Source organism: Canis lupus, chromosome 3, assembly GCF_011100685.1.
Source record: "Canis lupus familiaris isolate Mischka breed German Shepherd chromosome 3, alternate assembly UU_Cfam_GSD_1.0, whole genome shotgun sequence".
NCBI lineage: Eukaryota > Metazoa > Chordata > Mammalia > Carnivora > Canidae > Canis > Canis lupus.
This window is the reverse complement of record NC_049224.1, coordinates 20,251,184-20,270,731: the sequence shown is the minus strand read 5'-3', so window position 1 is coordinate 20,270,731 and position 19,548 is coordinate 20,251,184. Positions and strand designations below refer to the sequence as shown.

Genomic DNA, 19,548 nt, shown 5'->3' with positions numbered 1-19,548 from the left:
AAATCACAATTCTGTTTGTTCTCTGAGCATAAAAGAGAGACATTGATATACAAGTAGAAAATGAGAACATACCACTAAGCCCCAAAACTTGGGCATCTTCTCAAAATAATTTAATTAATTGAATAATAGTTTAAATAATAGTTTAAATAATTAAACTACAACCAGGAAAGAAGGTGTACAGGTTTTACTTTTATCAGTCTTAAACTTATCTGGCTCAAGCTTTAAGAGGTTCCACCTGTTTCCCACATGTTTGGATTCAGTGTACAACCTATATTCACTCTGTATCCTTTATGACTTCACGAGCTTCAGCCATATAATCTCTTAGCCTTTGCCTCTCCAGTCTGTAGAAACACTTCTCTAGTCTCTCCTCATTTCTTTGTTCTTCTCGTAACAAAAATTTAAATTTCATAACCAAATTTAAATTTGGTCATTTAAAAATTTTCATGTTGAATATATTTTCTTAGTAGGTTCTAGCTAGTGTTGGGAATACAAAGAAGTCCAGACTGAACTGAGTTCCTTCCCTCAATCTACAGATCACTAAGAGGTATTGCATTGGTTCCTCCCAAAGAACCCAACTCTTGAGTTTTGTTAAAGTCCCCTCCAGAACTTTCTGTTTTTAGGCTCTGTCTCACCTCTATGTTTACCACCTAGGGCTTGAAGCAAATACCAAAAACAATCCTATGACGATAAAGTTTCTAACACTGCACGATGGTATTGAGAAGGAGGCTGTGAATTTTCATTTGTGCAGGCACACAGCTCTAGGGATCATTTTTGGATGGATATCTCAACACTTGAGCAAGAATATTCCCAGACTACTCTTCAGAATGCAGCAGCATCTTCCCATGTATATCTACCCACCTTTTCTGCACTGCCCTTCTACAAACCTCTTCAAATACACCATTTTCCATTAATATTTAATTATTATAAAGATACATTAATCTCTTCTTTTGCCAGCCCAATTATATAATACAACCCACTATGAAGCTATATAGTATTTAAATATGTTCAATTATTTATAATATAGTTTGTTACATTTTGCTCATGTTAACTTTTTATATTGTTAACATCTTGATGTGACTGTTCCTCAAACACTGTCACCTTCTTTTGAGGCATGCACCTGGACTCCATTCCTGATCTCGTCTTGCAGTTAGATGTAACCATGTTGGTGGAGTTCTAGCCAGTGAATTGTGATTGGTGGATTGCCCTTCCAGATAAGTCCCATGGAAATCTTTCTGGTACTTTCTTCTATGTTTTCTTCATTATTCTGGATTTATATAAATGAGCACGACATCCTCAGAAGTCATATCTTGAAGATGGAGGAGCCCAAGAGATGAAAGTCACCTGGAAACCTAGCCTATCAACAGAAAAACCTTTTTTTACTTACATGAGTGAGAAATAAATGTTTTTTGTGTATAAACCATCATATGCTTATAACACATTACATATTTTATATGAGTTATAGATTGTCTTTTGGCATAATTAAAAGTTTTGTTCAGTTTGAGTAAATATTTAATAGAAATAAGTATTATGATAAAATAATGTAATTAGCATTTATTGCGGCTCTCCTGGCAGTCATTGGCAATGACCTACCAGTGATTCCTCTAGGCACTGCACATAGCCTAGCATGTTTAGTTCCCTCACTATCCTTTTAGTTAGACATAACCAGTGAACTCTCCAGGATAAGCAAACCAAGGATCAGCAGAGTTAAGTTACCTAAAATTACTGAATGGCAGAGCTGAGATCCACACCTGTCTGTCTGGCACCCAGCCTATATTCTTCCCACTATACCATGATCTTTTTCCCCAAGGTTTTTTTTTTTTTTTTTCCTTTCATCACCTAAGGCCCCTAATTATGCCATGTCCTTAAAATGAAAAGATGCAATAAAGTATTACTTGAGTCATGACCACAAAAAAAAGAAGAAGAAGAAAATAAAGCAACTTAATAAAATAAGAGTTTACAGCTATGCTTGATTTTCCACCGGTCAGTACAACAATTTGAGGAAAACCACAATAACCAATTCCATGATGGAGTCCTCAGAATTAGTAAATCATTGATATGAGTATTATAAAAGTTATTAACAATCCAAAAAGTATGTAACATCCTAGAAAAGAATAAAAGATGGATTAGAGCATTGATTGTTCACTATATCCATCATGATCTTGCTAAGAATAAATAAAAGTGATTGCTACGGTAACACTTGTATTTTTATGACATATCTGCAACATCACAAAACCTCTTCTGGTCTCCACAGGGATTCTCTTGAGTTTCTCTTGGAAGGGTATAACACATTTCTGCTGGCTAGCAAAAATCAGTTTGAAGTTGTGACTTTTAACATTTGTAACAGCTTTGATGCAATGAGTTGTCCAAACAACTCATTATTCTTAGTGATCTGGAATAATCATTTTATATTCAAATACAAATGTAGAAAGAATTTAACTCTGTTTTCATTTGAAAGTCTTTCCATTTCTTCTCTCAGTTCTCCAGGAATGCATACATACCTACTTTACCCACCAGAGCTCTTTGTGGCTTAGGAAACAATCCTAAAATCTCTTTTCTTTTCTTTTCTTTTTTCTTTTCTTTTCTTTTCTTTTCTTTTCTTTTCTTTTCTTTTCTTTTCTTTTCTTTTCTTTTCTCTTCTTTTCTTTTCTTTTCTTTCTTTTCTTTCTTTTTTTTTTAAAGGATTAGTTTTCAAAGAACAGTCCTCATTTAACTACTTGTCTTTTTTTTCCTCCTCAACTCTACAATAGAAATAATCATAGCAGAAAGGGCCTAAATTTTCTACTGTACTACTGTAAGCCCAGTTGACTTTTCCTGTGCAAAGTAAATATTTTGTTTGGGGCATCTAAAATCTTGCAACTCTCATCCTGAAAATTACACGAAAATGAAAAACCTTAATCAGTAGTAGCAAGTAGGGGTTGCTAAAAGTACTGAAATATAAGTACTAAAATATTTGGCCATTCCAGGCCATCTTGCAGATAACACGTGTGACTGCAGTATTTCTTGGCCGTATGTCATCTATTTTTTAGAATGTCATTCCCCATTTTGTAAGAAACTGATAAATCTTGAAGGTCTCCTATTAAAAGTTTAAAGAGGATATAGTCAATCTTTTTGGTATTTCTTTTATATATTACATAATGACTTAAAAATAATCCTACACCTACATTGGGTTTCTTCAGGAAATGAAAAACCCACACTCATTGATAAATTTTATCCTCCCTAAATACAAGAACAAAATATGCAATTTTGCTAACTAAATGACTGAAGGTGGTTGTGCAAAGTAGCAATATTCATATCCAATCAAGACAGTTTCAGTACTCTTTCAAAAAAGTGAAATATCTTAACAAAGTTACTGGGCATGAAAAATTTTACAAAGAGTTGGTGGGTATTAAGGTGTGCTAGACAACATCATCAATATACATGGAATTCCTTCTAGATGTTTATCTCCGAGTGTTGCCATTGTATCTCTAACTCCTTTTTTGCAGGTGACAAGAAAGCTTGTCTAAATTTCTTCTGATGATTATGGCTGTTTGTCTGAGGAGCACCCATAATACAAAAGAATAAGAGCCCAAGAATAGAAAAATCTGCACTCCAGACTGCAGCATTGCGGTTTGCCTCCACAATATTGATTCCCCTTTCCTTCTACATCCACTTATTGAGATATTTTTCCCTCATCTACTCTGGTTCCATGTGGCCTAGAAAGAGCTTTGCCACTCTGATTCTGTGACTGAAGCCCATGGCCCAGGTGCAGTCAGAATTTCTGTAACCATGGGGCACCTGGATGGCTCAGTTGGTTAAGGGTCCAAATCTTGGTTTTGGCTAAGGTCATAATCTAGAGTGGTGAGACTGAGCTCTAGGTTGGGCTGTTGGTGTAGTATGGAGTCTGCCTGAGATTCTCTCTCTCCCTCTCCCTCCACCATTGCCCCCCATGTGCACTCTCTCCCACCATCTCTCTCTTTCTAAAATAAATAAATAAATAAATGAAATCTTTTTTTTTTTTAATGGATTTCCCTAACCGCAATGTTGATTTGGTAATGGACATTAGAATTAAGCCAGTCCTGTCAGAGCAAAGGCCAAGAGTTTTGAAAGGAAATAGGGTACAGACTGCCTATGAATACAGCTAAAAAAGGATCAAAGCCAAGGAAAAAGAAATAGGATCTTAATGAGATCTTTCTGATCCTTATATCCAGTTGCACCTGCAGCCAGAGTTCTTCTGGAATTTTGTATCATGTGACTCAGGGTCAAGGCAGGTTTTCCATCCCATCACATGCTACCTAAATGATCTTAACTGACTCCTTTCCATGGCCTTTGTTTACTTCCTTAGTATTTTCAAATGACAGCACAGGAACAATTTAAATGGCCTCCCTCTATCCAAGGCAAATGATCAGAACAACAACAATAAATCTAGTAGGTTTTCTACACTAGCTGAAATGATTTCTGCCACTCCTTCATGCTAGCAATTGTGTGGTTGGTGGCTTCCCATAGGCCAAAGGCCCTTTCCACCAGATCATGCTAGGCAGGAGAGAAACAGAATTTTTTTAAAAAAGATTTTATTTATTTATTCATGAGAGACATGGGGACAGGGGCAGAAACATAGGCAGAGGGAGACGCAGGCTCCCATGCAGAGAGCCCCATATGGGACTCAATCCCAGGACTCCAGGATCATGCCCTGGACCAAAGGCAGGCACCAAACCGCTGAGCCACCCAGGGAGCCCGAAACAGAATATTCTTAAGACATTACTCATTCAAGGTGACAATTAATATGGTTTAAAATGTGGTGGTACTGACCCCACATGTGCTGAAAATGTTAGCCTTTCCACCTTCAAACTACTACTCTTAACTTGGGTATAAGACATTGAAACAAAAATAAAAACAAATCCAACAAAAATGTGACATAAACACAAGTTAATCACTCAGCTTATGTATAAAAATATGGTTAAATTCAGTGTGATAAACTATTTGTAGAAAAAAATGGAAAGTATATCATTTTTTTCAAATGTTTGATTAAAAGTTATCTTCCTCTTTGAAAATGAAAATTGGTTTTATGTTCCTCTACTTGTCAAAGCCATTTAAGTAGATCAGGTTAGAGGTCCTAATTACAAGTTGTTGGCAGTCTGTGTTTATTCTGAGATACAGTCTGACAGGTATACTGTTTGTTTGTTTTAATTTAAAGATAATTTACTACCCATAAAAGGTAAAAGATTAATGGTCCTAGAAATTGAAATCAGTTCCCTACTCACCAACTAGAGAGAGTCTAATCTAAGGAAGTCTATGTTTCCATACCAATTTGTGTCACAGGTGAAAATGTATTTTATATCCACAATAATTCAATCCTTGAGCTTTTCTCTTGAGATTGCCCAGGAGGGTGCTAATTGCATTGGTGACTTTTGTTATACACACATTAAGAATAGTCTGAGTTCTCAACATCACTTTGTATAATATGATAACTGGCAGATATCAATGACTCTTTATCATTACTGCCAATACTACCATTTTTAAACCAGAACACTCTAAAACCCATTACCAATTCCACAGCCATCATTTTTTCTCTTTCAACACAAAACTATAATTTTTTACATTTTACCACTATTACATATTTACCTATTTATGTAGACACTGTTGAGCAATTTAGAAGTCTCCAAATTGCATTAGTAGTATTATTGCAGATAGACTTCATTTGAGTTAGCCAAAAGATTTTAGTAGTTTTACATATATGACCTCTATAATTAGCCATTATTGTGAGGCATTAAATGGCTAAACTGAAAAAACAAAATTATAAAAGACAAGAAGGCTGACATCTCAATAAGAAAAAAATGTGCAAAGAACTTGAACAGGTAATTCACAAAAGAAGACACACAAATGTTCATTAGTATATGAACAAGTAGTTAATGTAATTAGTAATAAATGAAATACTTTCATTTTTAGTATTAGTAAAACAAGTGACAAATCATTTTTCACCCATCAGATTACTAAAGGTTGAAAAGAGCAATGAAATCTGGCACTAACACTAATATAGTGCAGGTAAAAATATAAAATGTCAAAATAATTCTGTAAGAGAATTTAATGGTATTTATAAAAATTACTTTTTTAAAAGGATTTTTCAATTTGAGGACTTTATCCAAAGAAAAAAATTAAAAATGATGCAAAAATATTTGAACAAAAATTTTCATGACTATTTTAAGTCTTAGGTGACAAAGGAACCTGTACTGTGTCTGTGTGTATATGTGTGTGTTTTCTCACCCTTTTACCTTCAGTTGCCAAATCCAGTGTCTGGCATACCAGAGGGATTCAATATTTGCTTCATTAATTTAACTAATGATTTACATTATCAAAAAATTTTACTCCATCTAAATATCCAGCATTAAGGCATTGGGCAAAAGAAATTATGATATGGTTTTACAATTAAATATTATGTGCTTTTAGAAAATAATATCAGTGGATATTTATTGACATGGAATGACATTTATAATAAATTAAGTATCAATTTACAAAATAATATTATTTAACTTTATAAAAATAGGTTTTAAAATATTTCCAGAATATATTCTACAATGTAGTACTGAGAGTAACATGCATAAGTTATAAAATTCAACTCCTTTTTAATTCACCTGCATTTTCAAAAATTTCTACAAAGACTATGTATTAAAATCCTAGAGGAAACTACATAAACTTTTATAAATCATAAAGTAAGGGGAGTTTTCTAAGAATAAAAAAGCAGAAAGCGTAAAGGAAAAGATTAAAGTTACATAAAAATGAAAAATTTTATGTTTCACATAATAAACTATTATTTTAGTTTTGAGGCTATCTGAAAAAGGGAAAATCTCTTAAAAATATGTCAACTATATAGGGGGACTTGGGTGGCACAGTCAGTTAAACCACTGACTCTTGGTTTCAGGTAAGGTCATGGTCTTGGGGTTGTGAGATCGAGCCTTGTGTTAGGCTCCACGCTCAGCCCAGAATCTGCTTAAGACCTTCTCTTCCTCTGCCCCTTCCCACACACCCATGTTCTTTTTCTCTCTAAAATAAATAAATAAAAAAAATTTTTAATAAAAAATAAAAATATGTGAACTATATTTCAATAATAAGTATAAAAAAGGGAGGGACAGTGTCTTTTAGAGTTACATATTGAATTATTTGCAGATTAAATAATATAACATGTGGGGTGTTCTTTAACATAATCAGGACTTGGGAAGAGGTAAAATAGAATTGAGTACAGGGAGGTAAAACAAGCTGTTAACTGTTGAAGTTGAGTGATGCACAAATGATTTTATATATATGTGTTATCTCTACTTTTGTGTGTATGTTTTAAAGTTTACATCATATGGAAATTTTAATGCAATAAACAAAAGTCATAGAGAAAACAAGAATTGTGGAAAATATTTACAAAATGAATATCAAGAAATTAAATTCTTAGCATATAATGAACTCACAGATAAAATCAAAATATTAAAATGGCAGGGCACTTAGGTGGTTCAGTCACTTAAGCCTCTGCCTTTGGGTCAGGCCATGATCCCAGGGTTCTGGGATCAAGCTCCACATCGGGCTCCCTGCTCAGTGGGGAGTCTGCTTTTCCCCCTCCCTCTGCCTGCAGCTCTCCTTGTTTGTCCTTTCTCTCCCTCTCTGTCAAATAAATAAATAAAATGTTTAAAAATATTTTAATTTTGGCAAGACAAGAACAATTAACCAAAGGAAAAGAAGAAATGACAATGACCAAAAAGCATATGAACATAATTGTATGCTTATATAAGATATTAGGTATCTCTAAGAATCAATGAAATTCTCTATTTAAAATGGAATAAAATTTATCTACTAATAATACTGTTTTAAAATGACAAAAATCTATATCTGACTTGAGTAAATTGACAATTTGAAACACCACTGATGAGTATATAAGTTGTCACAAACTCCCTGGTAATACTCATTCAAAATCTTAACATTTTACTTATCCTTAGCCCAGCAATTTTACTTCTAGGAACACAAATTAAGAAAATAATCATGGATGTGCAAAAAAAAATTTATCCAGAGAAATACATCAAGGTGACATTTATAATAATGAATGAGACAAAAATAATCTAATGTATAAAAATAGGGGCATCAAGTCACTGCGGTGGACTTAGCAACAGAATTTTATTTATCCTTTCCTTCATTCATTTATTAATTTCTTTTCAAAGATATGTAACCCAATGTCAGGCCCTGGTTAGGCACTGGGAGTACAGTGATGCATAAAGATACATTTCATGCTTCATGTGATAGAGAAAAGCTGGGGTTGGGGAGTGGTGACCACTGGTGGTGGTAATCAAGGGAGCTTCACTCAGGAGGAGATGAAAAAGAGGAGACATGAAGAATGAGAAGTGACTCAAGAGATGATTCTGATCATTAAAATAACTCCACATTTTTTTTTAAAGATTTTATTTACTGATTCATGAGAGACAGTGAGAGACAGAGAGAAGCAGAGACACAGGCAGAGGGAGAGCCAGGCCCGATGTAGGGAGCCCGACGTGGGACTCGATCCCAGGTCCCCAGGATCAGGCCCTGGGCTGATGGCGGCACTAAACCGCTGAGCCACCCGGCTGACCATAACTCCGCATTTAAAACAAAAAAATGTTCATGTAAATTAATGGGGAATAAGTAAGGGTCAAAAATTACATGTAATATGGTAACAATATCTATAAATATGTACATCACACATATAATTAGAAGGTCAGATACCAAAATTTCAATGGCTACTTTTGAGTGGAAAACATGAGAACACAATAACTAAAAAAGAGTAATTAAGAATCTTCACATTTATGAAATTATGGTTTTAAGCACAGGGGCCTATAACTGAAAGTGTGCTAATTACTGAAGCCATAGGACATGTGTTACATGCTTTAACTTAAATATTGAATACCTCGGAATATTTGGAGAAACAAGACAGTGCTTCATACAACTGACTATGTAAATTGCTAAGGAGCTCACACTAAGATAGACAGGCACACTATTTGTGTGATAGCTACTGGAATATCGGTCAAGACTCATTTATTGAACACACACTATCTTGCCAAGGCACTTTCCTATGTAATCGACATCAACAGAAATATCGGCAGGGCTTCTCTGTTCATAACATTTATATTCCAATATTTGTCATCAGAGGATGATATATTTATTAAGTTTTGAAGTCAATTTTATTATATTCATTCAACAAATATCTACAGAGTGTCTATCATGTCAGACACGTTCTAGGTAATAGGGATGCAGTATTGAACAAATACTCTGTATTTACTACAAGTTAGACAAGTCTCAATGGGAAAAAAAAAATAACTTAACCAAATTACTACTCTCTACCTGCCCGAATTTTAAAACTTGAACTGTTCATAATATGTAATGTCATGCAATATATAAGAAAATGATTTCCACATTTCTTTCCATATATTAAACCTCAGCTTGTACTTTCCATCTTACTGATTTCCAAAATAATAGTGTTGACTAGTATAGGATAAGAGGATAGTCATATTCTTTTTCACACACACACACAAAAAGACACTGGGAAAACATTCAAGTTGAAATGTTCAAAGAAAACAAAAATCAATTGCCACATGTTTTTCTTATTGTGATTCCCTGGGTAAGCCTCATTCTCCTGAGGGCTGCCAGAGAATACAACTAATAAAGCTAAGTGACTTGCAGAATGTTGAAAATGCTAGACGGTGATTGACTGGGGAAGCCATGATGTATAATTTATCCAAGTGGCAAGCAGCTTGAGCAAGCTCTAATGTAATTTTGGGCTTAATTATTTGGAAAAAAAGGTAAATGGTACATGAATGAGATCCATAAACGATACAAACCTGGGAGTTATAAATGCCAATGAGAAGAGGAAACAGTGCAGAGGTGTAGGGAGGTAACACGTATCAGGAGGCAATAACCCAGAGAAGCTCCACATGGAAAGAGGCAGGAGACATGGAGAAATAATGCTGTCTAGTAGGGCTGTCAACTGGAAAACTATTTGTAAAGGTTTGCAGGCCACATACTCGCTCTTGTGTTACCACACTGTGTATACTTTCGGGGTCAAGGTTTGTAATCTTCTGTTATGGTTCCTATTTAGCCTGTAGAGATGAATGGATTTCAATAGTGCAACAGATATTTTATCCACGTAGGATCATGAGATGGATAAGTTGAGAATCAATTAAAAGGGGATTGGTTGGCTCAGTCGGTTGAGCATTTGACTCTTGGTTTCCGCTCGGGTCAGGTCCCAGGGTCCTGGGATCGAGCCCAGCATAGGACTCCCTGCTCTGTGGGGAGTCTGCTTCTCCCTCTCCTGCTCCCCCTGCTTGCTCTCTCTATCTCTCTGTCAAATAGATAAATACAACCCTTAAAAAAGGCGGGAGGGTTGGAGAGCAATACAATGGGAATTATTGTATTTTACATCTTAAAAATGCAAATATGGTGATTCTTACATATGCTTCTCTCTGATCACGGTTCAAACCTGCTTCTAAAATCCCAGATCTCCAACACCCTCCTCGAGAAAGTCTAACACACAACAGTTCTCCAATCCTTCACTGTCTTTCAGTTTAATTCTCCCACCAAGTGGTGTTTTTTTTTTTTCTCAAATTGCAAGTCAAATTTTACAAACGTGCCAACTTAAATTCTATCTCTCCATCATATGTCACCCTGTGTAGGTCTGGATTTACTCCTGAGGCCACTGATTTCCTAATAGGCAGTATCAGAACACCTCACAAACTGATGGATACTGCTTCTCCTGTCATGGTCTACCACATGGGTGACTTGAGGATTTAGAATAACTATTTTTCCACAGTTTTATCTATTAAAAATTGCCTTTTGTCCCTAAAATGTTTATTAATGTACACAATATATTTTAAATGTGTATCATGCACCATTATATTTTAAAGAAATATTCAACAAAATGATATAAAAAATGGATTGGCACCTAGTTACAATGAATATTATTCCGTATCCCTCAACTCTTAGCTTCAGTATTTAACACTTAAAATTCTATCTTTACACCAAATCACCTGGTACTTTTCCTGATGTTACAACCTCCCAAGATAAGCCTTTGGGATCTTGACCGTCAAACCTCTCTTTCATCTGTACAATCCTTCCTATATAGCAGCTTTAGGCCTGCCTCTGTCATGCTTCTGGAACTAGTAGTGGTGAGAACTCCCACTACCTCATTGGCCATTATTTCCCTCTTTTCTCTCTCTCCTGGAGAAGTCAGGAAGTCACATTTTTGTCTCACTGGATGGGCAAAGCTGAAAAAGAAAAAACATCTAACTGTGATAAATACTTTCTTGAAAATTGATTACCTGCTTCTTTCCCTTCCCAGGAACTCATTCTTATCATCTCTCATTTGGCATTTGCCTCACCTACAAATACAGTTCATCACCTTTCAAATCAGTTCCAATTCAGGGAAACCTACTGAAATTGATTTGTATCCAAAGACTTGGAAGTTTAAGCAGGATTGTGCTAATACATTTTTAACAGTTTGCTCTGGGATGGGATGAGGCAAGGTAAGGTAGACGGAGATCTGACTTGTACCATCTGCCATTTCTGTAGTATAAAAATTCCCACTCTAGCTGGAGTTGGAAAGAGATGATAACAACTGGCCCATGTTAAGTCAGTACAGGAAGGCATCACCACACCACTGGGACACTCAGCTTACTAGATCCAAACCAAGACATTTCCACTATATAGATCGTGAATGCAAAAACATTAGAAATTGTTCTAACACTCCTATTAATAGTATAAGCTACTATTTATATCAAATCCATCACCTAACTACTACTATGAATAGTATAAGCCACTATTTATATCAAATTCATCACCTCAACACGATTGCATTAAGCAGCACCCCTGTTTATCCATTAGCTGTATTACAATTGTCCTATTGCTAAGATTATTTCAAATTAAAGCAAAGTATTTGAAAAATATACATTTGGGATTAACCCTGAGTTGAAGGAAGTAGATAAATTCTGGGAGGGAAATGGCTTGATTAGCAAGTAAGAGTTCTCAGCTTGTATTTCCTGATGTTTAATAGTAATAGGATAATCATGCACAATAAATTTTTCTTTGAGACAAAATGAAGTAACTCAAAATCATTCAAATTTTGATATTCACAGATTATCATTTATAGCTCAAATTCTTCCTCTTCCATGAGACAGTCTACCACAACCCACCACAAAAAGGCTTTATTTCACCACACAGTTGAGATATGCTTGGAGGTCATGGCAAGCTAGATATCTTTTCCAACAAAATCCAACATTCAGTAGATTGTGGATTGACTGACTGATTGATTTTAGCTAAATTGAAGGGGTTTTGACTGAAACCAGTCGTTCTCTTAATTCATAGATGAGAAAAAAAATTCATAGATGAGGTTTCTCTATTTTTCCTAAAATGAAAAGTTAGGATATATATGATGACAAATAATTCTTATCTGCAAATTTATGTGGAAAGTTGTAAAAAATGTATAAAACACATATGCATTTAGTCATTTGTTAATGCAAAGCAGTCCTTCCTGAAAATAATGGAAGTTATACTATTAACATGAAAAATATAGAAGAGGTGCCATTCTAGTCATTTATTGCTGTGTAACAAATCATCCCAAAACTTAAATGCTGTGAAACAACTCTCACAGTTGGTAGAGCATGTGACTCCTGGTCTCAGGGTCATGAGTTCAAGCCCCATGTTGGGCTCAGAGCTTATTTAAAAACAAAAGGAAAAAGCAACAACACTCTATTTCTCAGTGTTCAGCTGGATGCTTCTGGTTTGGAATCTTCTTTTTGAGCTGCAAGCACATGATGGCCACAGCTCAGACAGCTTGACAGAGAGATGCTGGCTGAGCAGCTCTTCATCTGTTCCTAGTCTCAGGTCCTTCCTCTCCATGAGGCCTTTCTAGCAGAAGGGACTCAGGGTAGCCATATTTCTTTCCATATGATGGCTCAGTAAATATCTTAGGTTGAACTCCTGAAATCAATGGGGAGAAGCTACATGGACTTTCCTTACCTAATTTTAGAAACCACACAATTTTAAGTCCATCATATTCTCCTAGTTAAGGTAGTCTCAAAGGGAGAGGGGAATAGACTCTCCCTCTATCATTACACTTTTAAATTTAAAGAATAACTGACATGCAATAAATTGAACTTTTAAAAAAATATATTTTATTTGAGAGAGTGAACAAGAGAGAGAGAAAGAGAATAAGTGGGAGAAGAGGGAGAAGCAGGATCCCCGCTGAGTAGGGAGCCCAATTCGGGGCTTGATCCCAGGACCCTAGGATTATGACCTGCAGACACTTAATTGATTGAGCCTCCCAGGTGCCCCTGAAGTGAACTTTCTGATGTTTTGACAAATGTATAAATCCATAAAACAATCACCACCACCAAGATAATGAACTTACCCATTACTTCTACAAGCTTTCCCATATCACTTGGCAATCCCCCTTTCCACCTCTTCCCCCCTCCCAGTCCCAGACACCTACTAATCTGCTTTTTGTCACTGTTGATTAGTTTGCATTTTCTGGATTTTATATAAATTGAATCCTACAAGATGTGTTCTTTGTCTGGCTTATTTCCCTCAGCATAATTACTTTGAGACTCATCCATGTTGTTATACATATGAATAGTTCACAACAATGATGTGCATAACAATAGTTATTCCCTCCTATGAATATTCCACAATTTGTTTATCCATTCAGATGTTATAGATATTTGGGTTGTTTCCAATTTGGTGTTTAACAAACAAAGCCGCTATGAACATTTGTATACAGGTTTTGGTACTGATGTATATTTTCATTACTCTGAGATAAATGCCCAGGTGTGTGATTGGTGGGTCATATGGTAAGTGCATGTTTAGCTTTTTAAAAACTGCTGCTGTACCATCTTACATCCCCACTAGCAGTGTATGAATAATCTTGTGTCTCTGTATTCTTGCCAGCATTTAATGCTATCACTATATTTTTTATTTTAGCCATTCTGACAGATATGCTCATTGTGGTTTTAATTTGCATTTTTCCTTAATAATATTAAACATCTTTTCATGTGCCTATTTGCCATCTCTAGATCTTCTTCCATGGAATGTCTGCTTATATCTTTTGCACATTTTCTAACTGAATTTTTTTTTTAACTGTTGAGTTTTGAGAATTCTTTATACAGCATCTGTAAGTCAGTTGCCAGGTTTAAATTATCTTTAAAATAAATTAAATAATATGAAATAAAATCTTCAAGAAATAGCAGTTTCCAGTGCTTTTTATTTCCATGTAGTCTTACTTTCTTCCTTCTTTAGGCAATTTCTTTACCATATCCTATAGTGTGAGTCTGTGGGCCATTTTGTATGTTTGACAAACTTTATCTTTTAAAGTTATTTTTGCTGGGTATAGAATTTTAGGTTGACAGACTTCTTACTTCTTCTTCCTTTTTTTTTAAGTTTTTTTATTTTATTTTATTTTTTTAGTCTTTCAAACTGCAAAGATATTGCCTCACTGTTTTCTTTCTTGCATTGCTTCCAGAGAGAAATATACTATCATCCTTACCTTTTTTCCTGTATAAAATTATATCCTTTTTCTCTGGCTGTTTTAAGAATTTTTTTTTAACCACTGATTTGAGCAATTGATTATGATGTGCACTAGTGTGGTGGGTCACATGCCCATCTCTAACCCAAACCCTAGCAAAGGAGAACAGAATTATGATGAAAGTTTTAGACCAATAATGACTCATTTCATGGGGATATGCTTACCCTCTGAGTCTCTTTTTCCATGATAAGTGTAAAAGAAGCCAGAATTTTATTAGTAAATAAAAGAAGGAAAGAAACATTTGGGAAAGCAGAGTAGAGACTGAAAACCTTGGTTATATCAAAGAACAGAATAGAAACCAATTAAGAGATCTTCTATTTCTTGGGTGCATGGGTGATGCAGTTGGTTAAGCATCCAACTATTGGTTTTAGCTCAGTTATGATCTCAGGGTTGTGGGATTGAGCCTCAAGTTGGGCTCCATGCTCAGTGCTGAGTCTGCTTGGATTTCTCTCTTCCTCTCCCTCTGCCCCTCTCCCTTGTGCATGTGCTTGCTCACTCTCACTCTATCTCAAAGAAATAAATCGTTAAAAGAAAGAGAGAGATCTTATATTTCTAAATGTACACACCATGTAAGAAGAAATATGTCATACCCCATTTGGCTTGGGATTAGAGTCAAGACAGTGTATGCACATAGAGTAAATATTTTAGGTATCTGGGAAGAATTAGGCCTGGGTAGGAAAGAAGTCAGTTCTGTCTCTGTAAAAGACAGCGGGCCTCAGTTTACATATTTTGTATAAAGAGATTTTTTTTACTGTAGAAAAGCGCTTTATGACATTTTAAAGCAAGGTGAGTAAACCAAGGGGCAGCATTATAATCTCAAATCAAAGTATTAAGGAGGCACCCTGATCTTCAGTTCATCAAATGTTGCCAGTATACAAGATGAGTACAGTGTTGGGTCCATCCTCCTGTGTGTCCCTAGCAATTTATCAAACTCAGGGATGAAGAAGCAGTCTATCTGAGAGTCCCACAGGCAACTGCATTTAAAACATTAAAACAATGTCCCTCATAAATGTGGGAATTTAATAGCCAGACTCAACACATCTAACTAACAGACTCAGCTAACAAAACTGATGCTTCTTATCAAAGTCTCAATTATGCTTCTTCAGAATAATAACATTTTGAGAATATGAAGACATGAAACACATCACAAAACATCATTCACATACTCCACTCATTTCATTTCTGAAAGAATTATCTAAAAGGGAGTAAAACACATTCAAAAAGACTGGATAGGCCAAAATTCGGCTAAGAAAGGTGATTTTACTAACGGACTGTGCTTCTGTAAAAAATAGCAGCAACAACAACAAAAACTTAGAGTCATCATTTTTATGTGCATGTCCGTCTGGTATTTTGATGGAAAGCCAGAAATTTTAGGTTCTTACTAAAGTTATTCTGAAACCAGCATATCAGGAGTCCATTTATTCCACACACTTTCAGGAATAAACAACACATATGAACCTCCTTGATGGCCCAGTCAGTAGGGACTTCTCTGCCCACAGATGATATTACACATTTCTCTGTTAACTCTGAAATCCAAATGCAAAATCCACCCTTTAGGAAGATTACCATATGGATTTGTAACACCCTCTGAGACACTTTGGTTCTACAACCAAAGACTAGAATACACTTTCCTGTATGAGCTTTTTGGATGAAAAATACAGTATAGCTATAGAATGCCACTTTCACATGTTAGTTTTTTTATGAGAAGACATAAGCGCTACAGTGAAAATGATGAACAGAATACCTCCTATCAATTTGACATATTCTTCATTTAACCATTTGAAGACACCAAAGCAAGAGAAAGGTCATTATCAAAAACATGGCATAGTATTTTTATCTGACCAGTGAACTGTGCTGCTCTGGTTCACACTGAGAACCGTGACCCAGCTGAAGGAGAGTGTCACACTTAAAATCTGGTTTGCAATGTGTCTTTCATTTCAGCAAATGACCTCTTTTCTGCTACATATCAAAGAAGCTGTATAGGGTCAGCTGACCTCTTAAAAGTGGGCGAGACAAAAGTCAGTGCTGCTACATCGGCAGCAGGGTTTCCAAGTGAGATTCTTTCCCCTAAATTGCAACAGGGTAAATCTGCCCGCAGCACTTGGGTAAGAGGCAACCCAGCTTTTCGGTTTGTGTGTCGTTTTGGACAGTTTTAATACAGTTTCAATGGCCAAAAGGTATGGTTTTTGCGAACTGCTCAAATCAAATCCAGAGTGAAAGAGAGCACTGCTAATAGTTACATAAGAACAAGAGTCATAAATAAGGCGTGTCCTGATCAACAAGGGCACATGGTCACCCTACTCCTACATAAAGATGAGGGCAGAGTTGTAGGAAATGTAAGCGAATACACAAAGTATGACTACTAAAACTCCACACTCGGTGGTCCTTGTACTGTCATAGACACAAAAAAAGAATTTGCATGTGGAAGTCCCCCTCCAAGACAGCACTGGCTGATGCTATTTTAGTCATTATCACAGGAGGTAGACCGTGTGGATGGGAGAGAGCACGTCTACAAGTAGCTCAGGAACTTCTGCAAATAATCATAATGTGAGATGACTATGGGGTAAAATGGTATTTAAGGTATTTGAGCGGGTTAGGAGATTTTCATTTGCTGCCTCCCACTTTGGTCACTTGTCCATTTCTTCAATGGCTCCCAGTGGGGGCAAAAAAAGAATCTGTCCAGAGCAAGGGACTCTGTCCTTGTTCCAGCTGGGAGTCTCTCGTGGGAATGAGAGCTCCTGAGACTCCCCCAACCAAACAGGGCATCCTTTGGGGGCTCCCCCCAGAGTTATTTCACTGAGCTCATACTTTTTATAGCCAAAACCATTTCCAAGGAGGAAGAAATCCGGCAGTCGGTGCTTGCCCTAAACCCTTTGAACGTAAAACACAAACGAATAGTCCCTGAGAAATGTATTTAGCAAATATTTGGGGAAGAAAAAACACACCGTTGTTTTTCTTTTTATTGTTGTTGTGGTTGTGGAAATGTTTCTCACTCCTCGCCCCCTCAAAAAATAAGAGGGGTGCGGGTGTTGGGGCAGAACAGAGGCAAGGAGAGAAGTGGCTTCAGCTCAGTGAAACACTAAAAAATGCACATGAATCAATTATGAAAAAGAGAAGGTCCCTTTGAATGAGGAAAAGCTGATTGGAATTAAGATAGGCTTTGTTCCTATCTGCAAGGTACAAGGAGTGGACTTTTCAGCGGAACAGAAAAGGGGGATTTGGGACTGTTTGGCTGCTTAATGCCATAGTGCTTCAGAGTCCATGTGAAAATTTGCTGCTGGCTATTAATCATCATTGTGCCCCTGCAAAGAAGCTGTTACAATGATGACTATATGTCATTATATTCCCACTGTAAGTAACGAATCAGAGAGCTGGGAAAGTTGGATAAGAGCGGCTGGCAAACTTTTAAGCGGTCGAATCTATTTAAATAAATTTACATCACATTTGCTACTTTCTCTGGTATGGGAATCATACTTTAAAATGAAACAATATGCTGTGTTCATGGGGCCTGGTCTTTTATTCCCCTGTCTCTGAGCCTACTTTCCAGGTCAGCCTTTGCCAGCGCTGACAGCACGCTTTTCTCATAGCCTCTCCTTCTCATAGCCTTTGGTTGCTTTCAAGTTCAATTTAGCACAATAAAGTTGTTATGCATGACAGTTTGGAGAGCAGAATAGGTGGTGTCTGAGCCCGCTGTGTCGCTACAAAGTGGGTCCATTCTCTGTGGGCCGGCTCAGTTACTGGAGCCTTACTGGTGGGATACAGCCATGGACTTCCAGACGTTCCCATCCTGACGAAAACAATTAGCTTCAAACTGCACGAAGCCGTGGGGTCAGCCTGTCTTTGACTGAGACTGCGCCATTTAATATGCTGCAGTGGATTTCAAATTTATGTTGATTTATCCTGTTGTGCTCCTCTTTTATGCGCTTTATTTACAGATGTGTAAAGAACAGGGAAAGTTGGAGTCCCACATGCTTCAAGAGTTTTATTAGAAATCGAAACCATTGTTTTATGTTTATTTTATAAAGAAATAGAGTTGAAACGTGTCAGGCTTAATTCCATTAGGCTGAACTGCCCAGAACAGAGCCCTGGGGTTTGGAAGACAGGATCTGAAAGGAAGTGTCTCCTTGGCTAAGCATCATCAACAAGCCAAACAACAAACAACCCTAAAACACCACCATTGTCAGGAGAGTTTTCTATTGTGGGAGATCACCCCTCCAAAATCCCTCCCTGACCTAAAAGTGACAGATCTTTTAATGGAAGCAAAATGTAATTTTTCAACCATCACAGGCCACCATGTGTATTTGCGTATGTGCATATGGATGTATCAGATCAATTAGTGTTTGGTATTCATTGACGTCCACCCAAGTGCTTACTGTCCTTAGAAATATGATACAACATTCTGCTGTCAGAAAACAAATATTATTTGATTCTGACGCTGCAGAATTGTCCTCACGCAGAGAATATAACCTCTCCTCCCACCCCTCTGAAGGGAATCATGTAACAAAGCAGATTTAGGTGTATTTTGAATTTTACCAGCAGACTGGTCTAGGCCAGATGTCTTCAGTCTCTGAGCTCTCCTAGTAAAATAAATCACAGTTGTCTTGATTACTGATCTCACTAATTATAGGGTACAACCAGCAAATAAGCCTCCTTCGAGATTAGAAATTAACCAAAAGCATATCTTAAAAGCATATTTCACTTTCTTAAAGGAGTTTATTATTTTTCTGTAAGCTATTTGTGAGACTTAAATTTTTTCTCACCGAAAAGGGTGGAAATACTGATAGTAACCATGCTACATAATATTTGCTCTGTGTATTAGTGGAGAAGAGTAAAAATAAAAATGACACAGGGGGAGAGTTTCCCCAAAATAATTCTGTTTTTTAATATACGATTTAATATAATTACAAACTGTTCTTGACCAAAGGACATCATTAAAAGTAAAAATACATATCTACTTTTAGCAGAGGTTGAGAATGAAAGTCAATTGTCCTGATCAT

The 19,548-nt window shown here is 36.4% G+C and overlaps 1 long non-coding RNA gene across 1 annotated transcript; it reads right to left on the bottom strand.

The window, feature by feature from the left end:
- Nucleotides 1-989: 989 nt before the first annotated feature.
- LOC111095144 lies at nucleotides 990-2,147 on the bottom strand. Its single transcript, XR_005356296.1, has 2 exons — nucleotides 1,714-2,147; nucleotides 990-1,354 (listed from the first exon to the last, which is right to left on the bottom strand). It is a non-coding gene; the product is annotated as an uncharacterized LOC111095144 (long non-coding RNA).
- Between the last annotated feature and the right edge of the window lie 17,401 nt (nucleotides 2,148-19,548).